We start from the raw sequence: 22,087 nt of genomic DNA, 5'->3' as shown, positions 1-22,087 counted from the left end.
CAGACCGAAAGGAGAGAGGAGGGCTGGCGGTACCCAACCTAAAACTGTATTACAAAGCTGCCTGCCTATGTTGGGTGAAGGATTGGATAACTTTGGAGAACAAGGACTTATTGGAACTCGAGGGTGCAGAAAACAGGTTTGGCTGGCATGCCTATCTTTGGCTAAGTAAAGGAAAGGCACATAAGGGTTTTTCGAGCCATATCATCAGAGGTCCGCTATATGAAGTCTGGGAAAGAAATAAAAAACTGTTAGAACCCAAAACACCCTGGTGGCTGTCCCCTACAGATATCCTATCATTTAAAAAAACAAATTTGGAGGAGCAAAACCTGACTTATGAAGATCTACTGACAAGCTCTTATGAAGGCTGGAAACTAAGACCGTATGAGGAGTTGAAAGGAAAGCTGAAGGGTTGGCTACATTATCATCAGATCAATGCAAGATGGACGGAAGACAAGAAAGTAGGAGTGAGCGAAAAGAAATCAAAATTTCAAATTGAAATAATTGAAAGTAAATCTAAGCTATTATCCAAAATGTATAATATTTTACTAGATTGGGACACAAAAGATGTAGAAACTAAAGAAGTCACGGTAAAGTGGGCAAAAGATCTGGGATACAATATAGAACACGAGAAATGGATAAAATTATGGAACGAGGGAATGAAATTTACAGCAAGTGCAGCAATTAGAGAAAACTTAGAAAAAATGATATACAGATGGTATTTAACCCCAGAAAAATTAAATAGGATGTATAAGACCGGTAACAAGGCCTGCTGGAAATGCAAAACAAATGAAGGGAACTTTATACATATGTGGTGGACATGTGAGGGAATAAAAAAATTTTGGAACCAGATATATGACGAATTAAAAAAAATATTTAGATACACATTTCCCAAAAAGCCAGAGGCCTTTTTACTAGGGATGGTGGGAAAAGAAATACCGGAAAAAGATAAAACCCTGTTCCAATACGCAACAGCTGCGGCTAGAATGTTAATTGCCCAAAATTGGAAAAACTCAACTTTACCAACGGTGAAAGATTGGCAACTGAAACTTTACAGTTTTATAGAAATGGCAAAAATGACGCAAAGAATTAGAAATCAAAAAAATACAAAGTTAAAAGAAGACTGGAACAAGTTTATGATATATATTGAAGGTAACCTTAGCAACTTACCAACTACAGTAGGTCTGACCTAAATCTTCCAATGCAAAAAACCAAAAATCAATACCAGCTGTAAGATGAAACCATTAAAGGTAGAAATCCGAAATCAGGAGGGAAGGAAGTTAATGTCAGCAAATGGTTGTATGTGTTTTTTCTTTTTTCTTATTTTTTCTTCTTTTTGTTAACTCTTTTTTCTCTATTCAATGTTCTTTTAATGTGTAACGTTTCCCTTTGGTTGTGTTTCTTTGGATGTGTATGATGAAAAAATTTAATAAAAAGCATTTATAAAAAAAAAAAAAAATAAAGGGCCCCATTACCTTCAGTAGCTTAGGGCCTCATCAAACCTAAATCTGGCCCTGCTCCTGCTGCTAAACAAAGACATGTAACTTCCCCAGCAGTTTTCTTCCCCAGACCGCATTGCTCTTGGCAGCTCTGACTGCTAGAGTCCACTTAAGGACTGTTTCTAGCATTGGATCATTTCCTCTCCCACTCAAGGCCATTTGGAGCCATCCAAGGGACAAAAGCCCCAACGTTCCCCCCTCACCAAATCCAACAGGCACTGAAGCCTCCTGTTTTGATTCAGCTGTCTGCTCCCTGAAATAAAAAAATAAAGGTCTTATATGTATAATAAATGTTCATAAAGGTACCAAGCAAACACGTACATAAATATAGAAACCACATGTCTGAAGCAGCACAGGAAAACAGCCCTGGAACCATTTTGACTCTCAAACTGACCAAATGTTTTCTCTGCAAGGTTGAAGGAAATGGAAAAGTCTCCCCATTGTCTTTTCATTCACAAATCCTGTCTTAAGGGTATGTCTGTGTATGGATAGGGTGAGCCTGTGACCTGGCTCAGGAACTAAGTATTTGTCATTACAAAAGACTGTCCATGCTCCCCAGGGTATCCAATCAAGTGACCATTAAACAGGTAACCTGGCAGACAGGAGGTAAACAAAGCACTCAGATTTCTGTTGTAGACTGCTCTTTCTGTGATGTAGGTATGATGTATCTGGGGGGTGGTCTTGAGCTACACTCCTGTGATATATGTATGATGTTTCTGGGGGTGGTCTTGGACTCCAGGGAGGCCAATTTAAAATGTCTATATAAGGGCGGGCACACCTGGGTTCTGGGTCCCTCCTCCTTTCCTGTGTGAGAGGGGAGCACCCTGTTACAACAGTTCAACAAAGATCAGGCTTACGAGCTGCTTTACTTCTCAATATCCTCTGGTTGGCCTCTGTTATTTTCTCCGACCGATGGAGAACCTGCAAAGGACTCTATAAGGGCTCTTGTGTTCCCCATAAGGGAACAAGGGCAGATTTTCGTTTATTACATCCCCTTTCTCCTGACACCCCCTGAAAGTATCAATCCAGCAGTCATCCACTGCTCTTCTGGCTTCTCCCTGAGCACAAAGGAAGCTGCTGCCTCTTCCATGGGTAGACAGACCAGCATCTACTGCCTTCCTCACAGGTGCTGGCGCCTCTCCCATTTCCTCAGGCACAACTTCCAACTCAGTGGGAGCAAACTGCTCCCCCACTCCCGACAGCTCATACTTGTCTCCATTGCATTCAGCTGCAGGCTGCAACTCCTCACAGTCCAAGCCCTTCAACTGTCCACCCACATTCTGGATCTTTCTGGCCACCCTGGGCGGTCTGGCAGCTAGGCTCCCAGATTACTCCCTGACCCTTGTAGCATCTCACCACCCAGCAGGGCACTCTCCTCACGTGGTATAGAATTCAACTGGTAGCAGTTCTTGCTCTCTGGTACCTCCATTTTCTCTTTTTCTTCCACCGCTGGCTGCTGGAATGGAGTCACATTTTTGCTATGCAAGGAGACCTCCCCCGCTATATCACTAGCTGCCTCATTTCATCAAATCATTGCTTCTGGTGCTTTTCCAGCCTAACTCGAACTGCTCAAAAGGTGTTACTGTTTCTCCCTTCATTGTTACCTCAGGTAGACGTTGCGCCTACGTCAGGCAACCTATGGCCCGGGGGCCGGATGCACCCCAATCGCCATCTCAATCCGGCCTGTGGACAGTCCGGGAATCAGCGTGTTTTTACATGAGTAGATTGCGTCCTTTTATTTAAAATGCATCTCTGGGTTGTTTGTGGGGCCTGCCTGGTGTTTTTACATGAGAAGAGTGTGCGATTTTACATATTTAAAATGCATCTCTGGGTTTTTGTGGGGCATAGGAATTCGTTCATTTCTTTTTCTTTTTTCAAAATATAATCCGGCCCCCCACATGGTCTGAGGGACGATGGACCAGCCCATGGCTGAAAAAGGTCACTGACCCCTGGTCTACATCTTTCTCTCCAGAAGCTCCAGTGTTACAAAAGTTGGACACCACCCCTACTCTCTGCTGAGCGGTAGAAAGATTCCAGGGGGTTCCAGACATTCACCCAGGGTTTGTGCCCTTTGGAGAACTGAAGATGTGGAGGAGACTGTCATAGCTTTAAGAAATATAATATACTCACATATTTACACCTTCAGTCTTCATGGAGTCCAAATCTTATAGCATGGTCATCTCAAGCAGGGCTTGTTCCCACCGCAGTACAGCACTGGAGTCAAAGGCCTCTCTCCTTGTCAGACTTTGGCCAACCTGCCCAAGATGGATCTCTCTTTGCTCTCCCCAACTTCTTTTTTTTAATTTTATTTTATTAAAGATTTACTTGTTTTACAGTAGCAAGTGTAATGTCTACAGGAAAAGAGAGAGAGAGAGAGAGAGAGAGAGAGAGAAGGGGTGGAGGGAGGGAAGATGGGTGGGGGTGGGGTGGGGTGGCGATGTTTCTGTTATGCTTAATGTATGTAGGGTTTGGTGTCAATGTTCCTTGTGCTGTTCACTTGTGTTCCTTTGGTGGTGAGAGAGGTTGGGGTTGGCCTAGGGTGTGGTTGTTTGTTTGTGATTGGCTGTGGTGATCTTTGTTTTCGTGTGTGAGTGGGGTGGGTGGGTGTTTTGGATCAGGTTAGCCATATTGATTTGTATGCTGTTGGTGGGTTGTTGTCATTGTCTTGTTGGGCTGTGTATGTGGTAAAGGGGAGCCATACCGGGGTCAAGGTGTCTTCTTCTGTTTGTCCCCGTGTCAATTTCAGTTTATTGGTTAATTTTTCCAGTAAGGCTGTTTCCCATACTGTTTGGTACCATCGATCCATGCTTACTCCTGACAGGTCTCTCCAGTGTCTTGTTATGGTGTTTCTGGCTGCTGAGAGTAGGTGGGTTATGAGTTGTTTGTGGTGTAAGTGGGCATTGTTGTCTTGGAAGATGTTTAGTAGGGCCAATTCTGGGGTGGTGTCTAATACTTGCTTAGTTATTTTACATATTTCTTGTATGGCTGTTGCCCAGAATAGTTGGATTCTGGGGCACTCCCACCACATGTGGAGGTATGTGCCTCATGTTAGGCTCTCCCCTACTTCTGTTCAGTACACCTTGCTCTAAAAACCTCTCTTTTCCTGTCACATCAAACACATTTCCCATTGTTGTAAGCCATTATCACATTTATTGTTGCCCTTTGGGCCACCACCACACCATCAGCATGGCAACCTCTGTCTGCCCAGGCCCACTATTCCTTCTAGAGGGGCCATCAACACTTTTTGTCATGCTAACACCTCTGTCTCATGTGAGGCTCTGGCTTTGAAGGAAGCTTAGCCTGTACTTTTCCACTGACCCCAACCTACCCTTCAATACTCCAAATAAAATCCTACTATTTACTAATTTCTAGGGTTTAGGGAGACTCCCTTTTCAAATCCATAAAACCATGTTCCTCTGGTCCCTCCCTGGTACAGTATATTGGCCTAGTTTAACAGATTGGAGCTATTTAGATAATATGCTGGTCAGCTCTTGATGACAGAATTAGCTTCATTTTGTTCACGCTGTGTTATTTTGCTAAAGACTCTTTCACTGCTTCTTTGTGCTGTAGTCAAGACTGCTATTTAATAAAAGCAGCTAGCTTCCCTCCACTTGTGTTGTTATTGCCATTGAATCCAAGAGAACTCTTCACCTTTGGCCAAACGTTTTGAAACTTTGGAAAAACCTTTGAATGGTTAACTTATTAACTATGTTTAAACAGAAACTAAAGCTTGAATGCTGTTTAAAAGAGAAAAAAGGCTCATTTTCTATAGACGTGAAAGCAATTAAACTGGAATGACCGGAAAATATAAATATATTGAAGGTACCCATGATATTTACAAGAAAATATGCACTTTAATGTACCTCATCATTTACTTGTTTAAAATGTTTGATTTTTATGCTTATGATTTTCTCTATACCCATAGTAGCACTGAAGTGCCCTCTACTGTTAAAAGAGGACACACACCAGGGTGTAAGTTCTAAAGCAGGGGTCAGCAACCTTTTTCAGCCGTGGGCCAGACCATGTGGTGGGCCAGACTATTTTTTTGGGGGGGTGGGGAATGAACGAATTCCTATGCCCCACAAATAACCCAGAGATTCATTTTAAATAAAAGGACACATTCTACTCATGTAAAAACGTGCTGATTCCCGGACCATACGCGGGCCGGATTTAGAAGGCGATTGGGCCGCATCCGGCCCACAGGCCTTAGGTTACCTACCCCTGTTCTAAAGCATGGGTAGGCAAACTAAGGCCTGGGGGCCAGATCTGGCCCAATCATCTTTCCCATGGGAAAGCTGCGAAAGATGTATGAGCAAGGCCATGTTTTGTCTACAAGTCCTACAAAACTGAAGTCAACAGCAAATATATCTATTGAGTTGGAAAAGGACTTGATGTTCAAAACACAGGCAGCTGGACAAGAAAAGAAACCAGAGACTGAAGAGGAGGAAGAGATATACACTGAACAGGAGGAGCAGAAAGGAGGGGCTGAAATGTCACAGAAGGCAAATGAGAGCCGGAGTCCTGCCAAGATGATTATTAAAGAAAACAAGGATTGGAAGAGGAAAATCTGGTCTGAACCTAGAAATGAGGAATAGAAAGATCTTCTTTTGTGGAGATCTGAAGATCTAGGGATTACTAATCTGATTAAGGTGGAAGCTGGAGCTTTTGGGACATTTGGACTTAAGAAACAGGACTTGAGCTCCACCTTTAAACAAGGAGGCCTGGCGGGAAGGAACATGGACATCATAGAGAGAGTGCCCCTCCGAGACTGGGCGTTAAACATAAGGGACTCTCAAAGAAGCCGGCAGAAAGGGACTGTGAGAGATTTAAGAGCCTCGGACGTGAGGTCACCAGGCTAAATAAATGGACTAATGGACTATGGCTTTGGGATTGAAACCGGGGAGGGAAGGGTGGGGTTGTGAAATCCAAAGGGGGCCTGATCTTTTTTACTCTGTGTTTAATTTTTATGTTGTTATCACTATGAGAATGGGGAATTCGTGGAAGGGAAATAGGGTCAGCCTTAGAAAAAGTTTCTTTTATAAATGATTAAGGTACATAAGTTAAAAGTTGATATACAAATTGAACTAAATATAACAATGAATTAAGGGTAAAAATTTAATATAAATAAATATAATAACAAATTAAGGTTAAGAAATTAGAGATAAGAACTTGTTGGATAAATATTCGGATTTGGAATACAAGAAGGGGAGGTGAGGGGAAGTCGTGGAAAGAAGTTATTGAAAATGGGACTTTAAAGGTTGAATTCTTTTTTTTTTGTTTTTTCTTTTTGATTTTCTGTACTATTGGAAACTCTAATAAATATTACTTTAAAAAAAAAAAAAAAAAAGATCTGGCCCAATCATCTTCTAAATCCGGCCCGCAGACAGTCCGGGAATCAGCACTTTTTTACATGAGTAGAATGTGTCCTTTTATTTAAAATGCATCTCTGGGTTATTTGTGAGGCATAGGAATTTGTTCATTTTTATTATTTCTTTCAAAATATAGCCCCCCACAAGGTCTGAGGGACAGTGGATCAGCCCACTGCTGAAAAAGTTTGCTGACCTCTGTTCTAAAGGTTTTGGGTTAATTCAAAAACATGGAAAGCTTAGATTGGCAAAGGACACTACAGTGGTCCCACGCAAGACAAAATTAATCCGTTCCGCGAATCTCTTCGTCTTGCGGTTTTTTTGTCTTGCGAAGCACGGCTATTAGCGGCTTAGCGGCTATTAGCGGCTTAGCGGCTATTAACGGCTTAGCGGCTTTAAGAAAAAGGAAACAAACTCACAAGAACTCGCAAGACGTTTCGTCTTGCGAAGCAAGCCCATAGGGAAATTCGTCTTGCGGAACGACTCAAAAAACGGAAAACTCTTTCGTCTAGCGAGTTTTTCGTCTTGCGAGGCATTCGTCTTGTGGGGCACCACTGTATTGCTTAATGTCCAAAATGAGCTACAGATATTAATCTAATTTCTTTAACAGTGAAGGGATTGGGAGATCCAATAAAACGCACCAGAATGAAAACTTATTTGTTCAAAATGGATCTATATATAGCCTTTTTTCAAGAAACCCATAAAGCAGATAGAAAAAAAACATTGTTTAACAGTCATGGGTTAGCCAAAAGTTCATGGCAAGTGGCTTCCACAGAGCTAGAGGGGTGGACCTTATTTAAGGTTGCCATATGTCCAGATTTCCCAGACACAGGAGGAATTCAGCCCTCGTTAACAGCATCTGGCAGAAATCTCTGAAGTGTCTGGGAAAATCCAGATGTATGGCAACCTATGTCGGAGTGTCGTTTTTGGTGATATTCCTTTAAAATAGCTGGAAAACTTGCTCAACATGTTTCCAGATTTTCATTTTGAAATATGGCAACCCTACCTTATTAATACATTCATTATTTAAATTTCAGTCTACAAAACTATTGAGAGATTAAAATGGAAGATATATTTTTGTTCAAGACATTAATGAAACACAAAACACCACATTGGCACTTACCTTATTTATGCAAAGTACCCTTTCTGCAAAACAAAACACAAAACAAAACAAAAACCTCTGGCCAAAATGAAAAAAACTGAACCGTGTGGGCAAGGTGTTTTCTTAAACCGGAACTCTGGAAAAGGCTGGCTACAGTAGTACCTCGGTTTAAGAACAGCCCTGTTTACGAACTATTCGGTATATGAACTCCACAAAACCGGAAATAGTGTCCCAGTTTGAAAACTTTACCTTGGTCCAAGAACGGAAGCTGAACGGAGGAAGGGCACTGGCAGCAGGAGGCCTCATTAGGGAAAGCGCGCCTTTGTTTAAGAACAGCTTTGGTTTAAGAAAGGATTTCCGGAATGGATTAAGTTCGTAAACCGAGGTACCACTGTACTGGAAAGTGAGAAAACTCTAATGTTCTGCTTGAAGACTCTGCAGGAGCTGTGCATACTCTGCTGATCACACTGGTCAAAGTGTAGTATAGTATCAACAACAGATGGTGAGCCCCGTATAACAAATTATGGGCCAACTGACTCAGTAGTACTAACAAGCAGTTATTTCACACACATGTACAGTGGTACCTCGGGTTAAGAACTTAATTCGTTCTGGAGAGATAGGCTCAGGTAATGCATACAACACAACCTAAGGTTTTTTTTGTTTTGTTTTGTTTTTAATCAAGTAGATGTCACTACTGCCATCTACTGACAACATAAAATTTCACATTTCTCATATTATTGTTGTTATTACAGTGGTACCATGGGTTAAGTACTTAATTCGTTCCAGAGGTCCGTACTTAACCTGAAACTGTTCTTAACCTGAGGTACCACTTTAGCTAATGGGGCCTCCCGCTACCACCGCACCGCTGCAATTTCTGTTCTCATCCTGAAGCAAAGTTCTTAACCTGAGGTACTATTTCTGGGTTAGCAGAGTCTGTAACCTGAAGCGTCTGTAACCTAAAGCACCTGTAACCTGAAGCACCTGTAACCTGAGGTACCACTGTATACCCATTCTTTACCCACGTGCACTCGAAGCATAACCAATAATTTTCTTTATTTGTTTCTGGAGAACATAAGCCTTGTTTTGGTTTGTTTCCTACAATTTGAATCACTTTCTATAGTTATAGAAATAGCCGCCAAATTAAAAAAAGAGAGATTAGAAGATAAGAAGGAAACAGTTTACCAAATGACAACAGATTCGTCATAAGGATGGAGGAAGTCAATTGGAAGAAATGAAGAATTGAAATTTTTCTGTACAACACCTTGATATTGTTTTTTCCTGTTTTTTTGTCTCATTTTTTTGTTTTATGAGTGTGTGTGTTTGTGTTGTACACTTAATAAATAAATAAATGAGATTAGGTATTTAAATTATTGAAAATTATAAAAATACAATGCCCACCCATACAAACACTTTTTTTTCAATGCTTGAAATTATAAATGACATTAAAACAATATTTCTGGTTGTAGAAACAACGGTCCTGTGAGCCTGATATAGATTCAATCTTTATAAAGAGTTCATCATCAGGATTCTAGATGCTTCATGTTCAGTGGCAGCAATGGCTGTGGAAGCTGAAATGTAGATTTTCATTGATGCTGCTCAGAAAAGTTGAAACTGCAGAAAATAATCAACTCTATCTCTCCAAGAGACTTGTGGCAATCATTCATTGCCTTAGTATATCTCTCCAAAATGTAGGATGCAAGGACTCCTCCTATCCTTTCCGATATGATGGTAAAGTTGACTCATCACACTCAGAATAGGCAGGAGAAGATGAAGTACACTTCACTCTAGTTATAGCAATGCAGGAAAAACAGCTGATGTGTTCTGGCTCAGGATTCATATTGTTATGAGTCTGGCGGGGCTTGATTCCCCTAAACTCCTGGGTGCCAGATCCTCCTCTAAATTCCTGGGTCTAGTGAGTGTTGGGGTTTATTCAATGGACTGAAATGGACTGCCAGACACTGGATTTAGCAAGGTGCTAAAATACAAGCCAAACCAGTTTCCCATTTAGGAAATTGCCTGGGAGAAGAATCATAATGGAGAGTAAAAGGGAGGTAATGGGAAATTAACAAAGCAAATACTCTGTGCCAGACAACACATGGGTTGAGATTTTAGGATTTTAGGATTGCAGTTGGCTGGCATACTGTCTGTTAAACACAGCAAGCTGAGCCTAGGGACCTCTGGTGACCTCTAGGTTAGATTATTGCAATGTGTTATACATGGGGCTGCCTCTGAAGATGGTTTGAAAACTTCAGCTGGAGCAGAACTTGGCGGCCAGGTCGCTCACTGGGGCAAGACACCAATCCTAGTTTGATAGTATTGGGTACCTGTAAGTTTCTGAGTCCAAAGTACAGTACTGGTTTTGACCTATAAAGCCTTAAAAGGCTCAGGACCACAATACAGTGGTACCTCAGGTTACAGATGCTTCAGGGTACAGACTCAGCTAACCCAGAAATAGTACCTTGGGTTAAGAACTTTGCTTCAGGATGAGAACAGAAATGGCGTGGCGGCAGCGGGATGCCCCATTAGCTAAAGTGGTGTCTCAGGTTAAGAACAGTTTCAGGTTAAGAACGGACCTCCAGAACAAATTAAGTTCTTAACCTGAGGTACCACTGTACCTCAAGGACCACATCTCCTTATATAAACTGACCCGGATGCTGCAATCATCATCCAAGGCCCTTCTTTGTGCTCATCCTTTGCGAGAGACCCAGAGAGGGGCAACATGAGAATGGGCATTTTTGGGGGGGGCTCCCACCTTGTGAAATGCTCTCCCCAGGGATGCTTGCCTAGCACCTTCGTTACATACCTTTGGGCAGCAGGTAAAAATGTTTCTCTATAACCAGGCCTTTGGCTGATTGAACATTTGATGGGCTTTTAAATGTGTTCACAGAACTACAACTCCCATCAGGCCCAGCAAGTATGGCCAATTGCCAGGGATGATGGAAATGTGTAGTTCAGCTGATCAGCAGTGGCTCTCCAGGGTTTCAGGCAGTGGGCACACCAGAAATGCCAGGGACTGAACTTGGGACCTTCTGCAGGTAATAATGTGGGTTAAACCACAGAGCCTAGGACTTGCTGATCAGAAGGTCGGCAGTTCAAATCCCCGCAACGGGGTGAGCTCCCGTTGCTCAGTCCCTGCTCCTGCCAACCTAGCAGTTCAAAAGCACGTCCAAGTGCAAGTAGATAAATAGGTACCGTTCCGGCGGGAAGGTAAGCAGCGTTTCGTGCGCTGCTCTGGTTCGCCAGAAGCGGCTTAGTCATGCTGGCCACATGACCCGGAAGCTGTATGCCCGCTTTCTCAGCCAATAAAGTGAGATGAACGCCCCAGAGTCGGCCACGACTGGACCTAATGGTCAGGGTCCTTACCACTGAGCTATAGCCCATAAGAACATGACAGGTCTGCTGGACCACACCAGTGGCCCATCTGCTCCAGCATCCTGTTCTCACAATGACCGAACAGATGTCTTGCCAGGAAACTGGCAAGCAGGACCCAAGTACAAGAGCACCCCCCCTTGTGGTTTCCAGCAACTGGTGTTCAAAAGCACTACTACCTCCATCATTAGCTTTCCCCTAAGTGGCATGCCCTAACTCTGCAAAAGGTCAGGCTGCAGAACTGCTGCTCTTTCTTATCACCAGAAGGGTATTGGTTCAGGATATAAAACCTAGCATAAACAGCCTTTGAAGATGGTTCTGCAATCTGGGATTGTGTCTGCATATTTCACAATTCCCTGCACATGGGATTCCATGCTTGTTTCCCTTGAAGTTTCACCTGTGAGAGGTCAGCCCATCTCAGACAGAGGGAGGGAGGAATCAGTTTCTTGATGTGAACTGCCTTCTAATCCTGTCCCACTTTGTGAATTACAATTAATTTTTATTTCAGTCTCTCCCCCCCCCCTGCTGTGCTGGAGGCATGTTTATTTAATCTTCCCTTGGGAAGAGAAGGGGGGGGGGAGAAACTTAAATTAGGATGGGGCTTCAGAAAAGGAATGGATGGAAGCAATTAGTAATATTATTTCTCCTTGACTTAATCTGCATAACATTACATCGGAATAAATAAATTGGTGCACCATTCTGGGGAGGGGTATTTGCAAGTGGGGCTTGTTAATGGAAAGAGACGGGGTGGAGGGGTGGGTTTAGAATCCCAATGCATAAAATATTTCAACCCCCCCCCCCCATTATATCATTACCCTTATTTCCTCTTATGAGTCCATGGCCTTTAATGATTTATTTATTCTGCCTGTAATGTCTTAGAGGGTGCAGTGTGCATCAAAAGCCAGTAAGACGCTAAGAACCACCTGGCTGGATCAGACCACGTAGTAGTGTTATCTGGGCCACAATCACACCATACCATTAAAGCCTATGGTACCACTTTAAATCGTCATGGTCCAAATGAATCCTAGGTCCAGGAATTTGGTGTTGAGAGCCATTAGGAAAACCTTCTTCCCCTCCCAGAGCTGGAATTCATTTCTGGAGTTCCCTGGGATTGATCACTAAGCCACTCTGATCGTTACAGATTTCACCTCTTCCTCTTTGGTCTCCCAATCTAATAATATGTTACACATCTTTTTTTAAAAGCTTAGTGTTTTCGCCTACAATTTCTTTTTGGAATCTAGATACTGTGTAACTAAACCCCTTTTTATTTATTTTTATTATGCTCAAGTAGGCACAAGGTTTAGGACATAACATACAAATGGAGGACTGGGAGAAATTATGGAGAGTGAATCTGAAGTTTACTGATTGTACAGTGGTGCCTCGCAAGACGAAAAGAATCCGTTCCGCAAGTCTCTTCGTCTTGCGTTTTTTCGTCTTGCGAAGCAAGCCCATTAGCGGCTTACGGCTTAGCGCTAGTAGCGGCTTAGCGGATCAGCTGATAAGCGGCTTAGTGGATCAGCTGATAAGCGGCTTAGCGGATCAGCTGTTAAGCGGCTTAGCGGATCAGCTGTTAAGCGGCTTAGCGGCTTAGGATCAGCTGATAAGCGGCTTAGCGGCTTGGGAAAAAGGAGGGGAAAAGGGGGGGGAAACCCGCAGGAACTCGCAAGACATTTTCGTCTTGCGAAGCAAGCCCATAGGAAATTCGTTTTGCGAAGCACCTCCAAAACGGAAAACCCTTTCGTCTAGCGTGTTTTCCGTCTTGCGAGGCATTCATCTTGCAGGGCACCACTGTACTTTGTTAAAAGAGAATTATATGAAAATGATGTACCTATCATATATTACACCTTTGAAAATGGCTAAAATGTATAAAACCGGCACCAATAAGTGTTGGAAGTGTAAAGAAAAGGAAGGCACCTTTTTTCATTCATGGTGGAATTGTAAAATAATTAAAAATTACTGGGAAATGATATATAATGAAATGAAAAAAATGTTTAAGATAACTTTTGTTAAAAATCCATAAGCTTTTTCGTTAGGTATTTTAGGTCAAGATTTGCCAAAAGTGAAACAAAAATTCTTTATGTATGCTACAACTGTGGCAAGGATGTTATTAGCACAAAGATGGAAAAGCGATAAAGTATGAACTAAAGAAGAATGGCAAGAGAAACTTATGGAATATGCCGAAATGGCAAAACTAACTGAAAGACTCTGAAATAAGGACAAAAGGGATTTTTAAAAAGATTGGGAACTATTTACAGCATATTTACAAAAACAAAGCAAAGAATTGGACATACTATCAGGCTTTGAATAAACACTGACAATTAACAAAATAAATATAGTAATTATAAATATGACGTTAATATGAGAACAGAACAGTAAGAATAGGATTTAAAGATACCAAAAAGTTGAGAAAAAAAGTAGAATAAGCAGGAGAAAATATTATGTTAAAATAAACCAGAAGAGGAAGTTGAGGGAAGTTGCATGGAGGAAGGGGAAAACTGGGGAATGATGTTATTGTTATATAATGTGATATTTTGATGTTTATAAATGTAAAACCCTATTTTTAAAAAAATCATTAAGCCAGTCTGGGAATTGTAGCTCTGGGAGGGATATAGGAGTCCCCTAAGAACTGCCAGCACCCTTCACAAACCACAGTTCCCATAATTCTTTGAGGGAACTGAGCACCAAATGTATGGTGTGAATATGGCATACTTCTTTGACTTGAACATCGAGCTAGTGTTGTGGTGCAGGAGTGCAGAACTTTTGCCCTCCAGATATTGGTGGATTACAAATGTTTCCATTTCCATTTCATACAGATTATCGATGACTATGAGCCGCAGTGGCTATGACAGTGGCTCCTCCACTGCACTGCCTGAGGCCGCATGTCTCCGAATGCCTGTTGCTGAGATTCACAAGCGGAGAGTGTTATGTATTGAAGTTCTCACCCTGGCCACCAGGAGTATCGTGTAGAGAGTTTTCACTCAGGTTCACGTCAGTTATTTTAGGTGGGAAACCCTGGGTTGTTGTTGCTACAGTGTTGACAGCCGGCTGCCTATAAAAGCAGGCCGGCTGAGCTGTTTACTGTTCAGTTCAGTTCTGGCCTGTGAATAAACAAGAGCTGTTTGAAGAATCGCTGTGTCATCTGATATGATATGTTCACCCACAACTTAACAGAGAGAGGGCTAGAGTGCCAGGGCTGGCCAAATGCATTTTGTAGCCCGAGGCAAACCATAAAATGGCGCCCCCTTGCCCTGCCGTTTCTCACTTTTACCAAAAACAAACATTTGACTAGCTGGGAGCTGAAGATGCGCTTTTTGAGCTCTTTCCATCAACCTGCAGCCTGGGACATTTGGGCAGATAGAGATGCTCAGCACCGCCCACAGATGTGGCTACTTCAATGCTCTCCTCCAACTGCCCATGGTGTTTGAAAAAGAACAGCACTGTCTCCTCCCGCCCCCTAATAATAAATAAATAAATAAATAAATAAATAAATAGGACAGTTTGACCTCCCAATTCTGATTAAAAACACCCCCATTGCAAACCCATCACATCTGCCAGCCACCTCCCACAGGCCCCCAGTCAAGGATGCAGCCCTGGGAGCATGAGGCAGGGTCAGCCTGAACAAAAAGTAAAAGCATGTGTAGGATTACAGCCTAAAGACTTTCTAGGAATTAGCATAGGCCTCTGTTGCTTGGCCCTGAACATCAACCTCCTTATAAGGAAAGCAAGCTGATTTCCAGGCTGATTAGGCAGCTGCTAATTCCCCTACCCAAGGACACTTTTTAATGTTGGGCAAAAAGAAAAAAAAGCAATCAACACAACAGCCAAAAGGGAGATCCTGCAAGAGATTACCGCCTCGTAGAATTGTAGAGTTTGAATGAATCCAAAGGTCATCTATTCCAGCCCCCTGCACTGCAAGAACCACAGCTATGATTTGTAGATTTACTGCAGCATGCAATTTATGGCTAAAATCCAGTGCACCCGTCCTTGGATGTGTGCCTTGTAATTATTATTATCATTTTATTATCCCAAAGGGTAGCAGTGTTGTGCTATAGCAGAAAACAACCGTGCAAAAGTCCCGTGATGACACATTAAAGACTTCACAAATTTATACTGTAATATTTATTGATAAAATCACTAAAGGGAATCAATGTATGTATTTTAAGGGTGCAGAGCAAGGTCCATTGAACTCAGTTGCATCTACTTCAGAGTAAGAGCAGAGTCCTTTATTTTCATGGAATCCTGAAAGTCCTTACCTGGGAGTAAATGTCACTGAATTTAGAAGGGGTTGGTTCAAAGTTGGCATAGTTAGGTATGAACTGCCCCTCTCGCTGATGCATCTCTCTTCCCTGAGAGAGGGAAATGTCAAGGCTGTGAAAGGGATTCAGCAGCAAGAGAGAGACAGAGGCGGATGACAGAAAAGGCCTTGAAACCTGTCAGGCACCTGTCAGGCACCTCTCTCAAGGCTGTGGCCTTGGTACCTCATCAATGCGCCAGGTGTGTAATGTGCTGATTGGCCACAGTGGTAACAGTGATGCAACAGGACTCTTCTTATGTTCTTATCCCACAGCAGGGGTAGGCACACTAAGGCCCGGGGTCTGGATGCAGCCCAATCACCTTCTCAATCCAGCCCACGGATGGTCCGGGAATCAGCGTGTTTTTACGTGAGTAGAATGCGTCCTTTTATTTAAAATGCACCTCTGGGTTATTTGTGGGACCTGCCTGGTGTTTTTACATGAGCAGAATGTGTGATTTTATTTAAAATGCATCTCTGAGTTATTTGTGGGCATAGGAATTTGTTCATTTATTTATTTTTTCAAAATACAGTCTGGCCCACCACATGGTCTGAGGGACGGTGGACCAGCCCACAGCTGAAAAAGGTTGCTGACCCCTGTCCTAGAGGATCATAAGTAACATGAGAGAATCCTACCTTCTAGGTTATGGGGGGCATTGAAGGTGATGTGTCTGAGGGCCACAATCAATCAATAATCAATCAATGGAGACATTGCACACACTTTTGTAAATCAAGAAAATCTTTAATAAAATAATAATACAGTGGTACCTCGGGTTACATACGCTTCAGGTTACATACACTTCAGGTTACAAACTCTGCTAACCCAGAAATAGTGCTTCAGGTTAAGAACTTTGCTTCAGGATGAGAACAGAAATTGTGCTCTGGCGGCACGGCAGCAGCAGGAGGCCCCATTAGCTAAAGTGGTGCTTCAGGTTAAGAACAGTTTCAGGTTAAGTACGGACCTCTGGAACGAATTAAGTACTTAACCCAAGGTACCACTGTAATAACAACAATAATATGAGAAATGTGAAATTTTATGTTGTCAGTAGATGGCAGTAGCGACATCTACTTGATTAAAAACAAAACAAAACAAAAAACCCTTAGGTTGTGTTGTATGCATTACCTGAGCCTATCTCTGGTGTTTCAAGCTGAGTCCACATGACATTAGTCACAATCCATATGCATCCAGCAGTTCCTTCAGAAATTTTGTTGTTTTATGCATTTCCCCCACGAACCCACCTTCCATCTGATTTGAAAACCTGAGCCATGCTTAAGTTGAGGTGCGTAAGTTTCAAACACCCATTGTACATGCCCAGATGACAGCTTTGTTGAATAAAATAAATAAAATGCATTATTATTATTATAAGAATTTGGGGAGTGGAGGGGTCACAGGTGTATGGAAAGGATCAGGTAATGTGTATTGGGTGAAGACATCTCCACCCCCTCCACCCCCCCCCTGTCAAAATGTGACTTGAAAACAAAGCATCTCTACAACAGGCAATAAATGGAGGGGGGCTGGTTTCAGGCATAAGCCCCTTTTGATCCACACCCAATAAACTTCTAGGACAGGATGGTCCAATGCACAGCCCTCAGGGCCTTTTTTTGGGTAACCCTTGGCAACATTTGATGTCCTCCACCAGCCCTCCCAGCCCTTGTGCTGCCTTCCCAAAGCCAGGTAAGCGAGGCACTGGGCTTTGGGAAGGAGATGGAAGGGCTCTAGGACCCTGCCAGAACTTAATGTCTCATTCCCAAAGCGACAAGGCAGCCCGCAAGTTCCCTGTCAAAGTTCTCTTGCAGCCCACTTGCTATGAAAAGTTGGACCACCCTGTTCTAGAGCAAAGCAGCAGCTCTATCTTTTCAAGGCCCTGGGAGTGGGATATAGGAGTTTGTGGGAGCACCATTTGGAAGGGCTTTTCTTTGGCCTTCCTATATGTGTGGTTTTGTTCTTTTAAAATTGTTGCACTTGATGATCAGTCTATTAGGCCATTTTATTGTACAGTGGTACCTTGGGTTAGAAGAGACTCTGGTGGTGCTGTGGGTTAAACCACAGAGCCTAGGACTTGCCAATCAGAAGGTCGGCGGTTCGAATCCCCGTGATGGAGTGAACTCCTGTCGCTCGGTCCCTGCTCCTGCCAACCTAGCAGTTTGAAAGCATGTCAAAGTGCAAGTAGATAAATAGGTAAACGGCGTTTCCGTGCGCTGCTTTGGTTCTCCAGAAGCGGCTTAGTCATGCTGACCACATGGCCTGGAAGCTGTACGCCAGCTCCCCTGGCCAATAAAGCGAGATGAGCGCCTCAAACCCAGAGTCGGTCACGACTGGACCTAATGGTCAGGGGTCCCTTTACCTTTACCTTGGGTTAAGTACTTAATTTGTTCCGGAGGTCCATCCTTAACCTGAAACTTCTTAACCTGAAGCACCACTTTAGCTAATGGGGCTTCCTGCTGCCGCCGCGCCACTGGAGCACGATTTCTGTTCTCATCCTGAAGTAAAGTTCTTAACCCGAGGTAATATTTCTGCATTAGCGGAGTCTGTAACCTGAAGCGTATGTAACCTGAAGCGTATGTAACCTGAGGTACCACTGTACTCCATTCTGTATTTTGTTGTTTTAATATGTAGTTCACTGCTTTGGGGGACTTGTGGGGTGTTGAAAAGCAATATATGAATATGAATTAATTATTGTAGTAGTAGTAGTAGTAGTAGTAGTAGTAGTAGTGTAGTAGTAGTAGTAGTGGTGGTGGTAAATCTACTATGTATTTTGGAAAGTTGTTTATTTGTCTGATGGCTATGCATGCAAACACCTCTTAAAAGATCGCAAGCAAATTTGCACAATGGTCCTTGCCATTGAGGAGCAGCTTTAAGTCTGTATTTAGATACAATTGGACACTTAGAGTGTTTCCCATTTAGAGGGTTCAAAGCACTTGCCCCATCCCTTTTTCATAATACCAGAACTTGTGAGTATTCAATGAAACTGAATGTTAGACAGATAGCCATGACTATGTTCTGCTTCCAATCTTCTGAATATCATTGCTGGAAACCACAGGAGGGAAGAGTGCTGTTGTCCTTCTTACAAGTTTCCTACAGGTGCCTGGCTGGCGCCACTGTGAGAACAGGATTCTGGACTAGATGGGGCCATTGGCCTACTGAGGCAGAGCTCTTATTATGTTCTTCTTATTTCAGTAACCTAACAGCTTTGCAAGGCAGGGCGGTATTATTATAATTCCCCACATTGCTAGTTATGGGGTGGGGGTCTGAGGAAATGGATGGATTTCGTAAAGCCACCCAATAAATTCATCATGACTGACATGAGTTTAACATAAATGCCCTAAGTGAAAAAATAGCAACACTACTTTTCCTTCACAAAGCCCAGCATGTTTTTCAGTTGTGTATGTTTGGGCAAATTATATTTTCCTTTCCCATTTCTAGAAAATCAGTATCTTGAAAGAACACTCTACCAAATAAAAAAATAAAAAGTCACCAACCGTCTGTGAAAGGGTGTCACTTCTGGGACTTGAGCAACACAATATTCTCTTCAAGGTCATGAAGCCTGGGAGGTTTTGATAAGCAAATGCTGTGGAGGGGTTTAGTTCCTCATTGGCTGCCTGGTTCACCACCAGATTTTGACATGAGTATAATCAGATTGAAAAATCAGGGAGGAGAATGAGGTAAAGTGAAGAAGGGGAAGAAAGAGGGAGATGTGTCAAACTTCAGCTGACAGCAAGACTGTGGAAAAGTCATAGAGAAGGAAACTTCACTGTGAGGATCGTCCCTGAGGAAAAAAACAAGTCTACTTTCAGCAATTCTGCAATAACAGGTAATTTTCCTCCTTCACTAATAATAATAATATTTTTTTAAAGGATTGTATCCAAAGTTTTCCAAGTAGCCCCCTGAAATTAATGGGCCTAAGTCATGTCCATATTTTTCAATGGATCTACTCTAAGTAGGACCAACACTGAGTAGGACCTACAGTTCACTTCTAAGAGCTAGGTTAAAGCTTGTATTGATGTAATAGAAACGAAATCTGAAAAGCTGTGCTGGAAGAGGGTTGCAGATAGAAGTTACTATATGGTGGGGTTTTTTAAGTTATGGGTGAGAGCTAATGTTGGTCATACTCAGAGTAGACCCCATTGAAATCTATGGAATTAAGTAACTTGCAGCATAATCTTAACCATGTCTTCTCAGTAAAAAAGCCCCACTGAGTAGGGCCATGCGGGGTTTCCCTTGCATTGGATTCAGAAGCTGCAATTACTACAGAAAGCCGCAGCACCAAGACCCTCTCAGCATACAACACCTCTGCTCAGAGACCAGCACTGGTTGCCAATTTGATACCAGTCCAAGTTCAAGGTGTTGCCATTAAGTATATAAAACTAGAACAACTTGGAACCAGTTTACCTGCAAGATGACTTTACCCCATATATGCCCACTCAACCGCTTCAATCTGCAGAACTGGCCCATAATACTCATTCCACGCTTGTAGGAATTTGATACTTTTGTGTGGCTGTACCCACACTTTGGAACACCCTGCCAGCTGACCTTAGGTAGGTCTCTCACTGTACTTTGGAAAGAACCTGCATTAAAACATTTTTGTTTGGGCAAGCCTATTCAGACATGTAGAAAGCTGACATGTATCTTAATCTGGGTGGGTTTATTTTAGCTTAACCTGTTTTTAACGTGATCTCTTTTTTTACTGGTAATTATATTATTTTATTATTTTTCTAAACTGCTTTGAGATTTTATTACAACCTAGAGGTGTGTAAATCTTGTGACATTAAATAAATACCAAATTCAATGAGGCTGACTCCCAGGTAAGTGGGGTTACTCTACAATTCTATGATTCTATAATTCTACACTGGGTTAAATCTACCTTCAATTCTACTCAAGAGGAGACCTATTGACATTAATGGGCACAACTAACTTAGGTACCGGTAACTCTGAGGAGGACTTCATAGGTTCCAAGCCATAGATTTCAATGGGTCCACCCTGTGTACAGAATTGGTGTAGTATAGAGTTTCAGACTAGAACATGGGAGAGACTAGGGTTCGAATCCTGACTTAGCCATTAAGCTCAATAGGTGTGACCTTGGGTCGGTCACTGCCTCCCAGCCTAACCTACCTCACAGGGTTGTTGTGGGGGTTAAATTAAGAGTGGGAGAAGAACTGTGTAGGCTACCTTGAGCAAATTGGAGAAAAGGTGGGAAATAAATGCAATAAATTTAGTCGGGACTTTACCCAACTGTCCCAAGATGTTCCCAGCCAGGGTTAAGCCTTGTTAGCATAGGAGAAATAGGGTTGATCCTTCATTTAAATAAATAACCTAATATCCCTGAGTTTTAATGCTTGGGGAAAAACATGAAATAACAAAATAATTAAGAGAAAGTATTGCAAGGAGTTGGATGTGATGTCCCCCTGGTCCATTCCAACTATACAAATCTATGATTTTATAAGCCATATTACGGAATTATTGGGAAACAATGTTGGACTGCTAGGATGGTACTGGGAAGCACAATCCCTCTGACGGTCTCAGGAAAGCAGGTAAAGAATTGCAACCCTAACCTACTGTAAAGAAATTTGGAAGAGAATTAAGCCTGCACTCCTTTAGTCAACAGCTGCGAGTAATCCCCACTGAACAGTTTTCAGTCAGAGGATTTCAGTGCAAAAGGAAAAGGTCCTCTCTCTGCTCATTTTATATTGCTTATAAATTCTATTTTCAGTTGTTGTTTTGTGCATACTGCTTTTAAAACCATTTTAGTTTTAAATATTTTTAAAAAAACTTTTTTATGATGTGACTGTGTAAATAGCCTTGAGACATATGTGTGAAAGGCAATCTAATAATAATAATAATAATAATAATAATAATAATAATAATAATAGGTCTCAAACTTTTTTATCTGGGCCATAATTTCATAATAAATATTTGTTCATGAGACACCTTTTTTTTTAACTGATAAGAAATAAATAGGAAAGCAAAAATAAACAACAACTGATTTATAACGAAGAAATAGCTATCCATATTCTGCAAATAAAAAAGTTATTTTGAAACTATACTATACTACACTGAAATGTTTAGATGTTTCTTTGATGGTTCTTGAATCTTCCCAGCACACTTGCTCTCCTCTCCTGCCAAACCAGGACTTAGCAACACTAAATTTTGTTGCTTATCATACCATAGATGACCTCCTGTCACCGATAAATTCTCAATTATGTGCTATGATGTTGTAGTATCTTTTCTCTTTCAAAAAACCACACTCGCTCACAATCTGTGCTTCTTGTCTTTCTCACACTTTGGGTGGGGGACAGCCAGAATTGTGAGTTGCTAGGCCAATTGCTAGAGAGGACGAGAATGGGCCTTTGAGTACCATTGTCTCAGCCTAACCTACCTGACCGGGTTGTTGAGAGGATATAATGGAAGAGGAGTTGGGGGAAGAAACAACCATGTATGCCACATTGAGATCCTTGGATGAAAGAT

The 22,087-nt window shown here is 42.2% G+C and overlaps 1 protein-coding gene across 2 annotated transcripts in view; it reads left to right on the top strand.

Moving 5' to 3' along the window:
- The window catches only part of GFI1B (growth factor independent 1B transcriptional repressor), a 39,023-nt gene that overhangs the window by 6,368 nt on the left and 10,568 nt on the right, over positions 1-22,087 (top strand). Inside the window, exons 2-3 of one of the 2 annotated variants that reach the window (XM_081179255.1) lie at positions 15,901-15,994; positions 19,240-19,436. The gene's annotated coding sequence lies outside the window, so the exon portion shown is untranslated. Of the gene's footprint in view, positions 1-15,900; positions 15,995-19,048; positions 19,437-22,087 lie in introns of both variants that reach the window. The other variant, XM_081179256.1, reaches the window with a different exon arrangement.

The sequence above is a fragment of the Podarcis bocagei genome (genome assembly GCF_964188305.1).
Source record: "Podarcis bocagei genome assembly, chromosome: Z".
NCBI lineage: Eukaryota > Metazoa > Chordata > Lepidosauria > Squamata > Lacertidae > Podarcis > Podarcis bocagei.
Note: the sequence above shows the minus strand (reverse complement) of the source record. Positions and strands in the feature narration are given on the sequence as shown.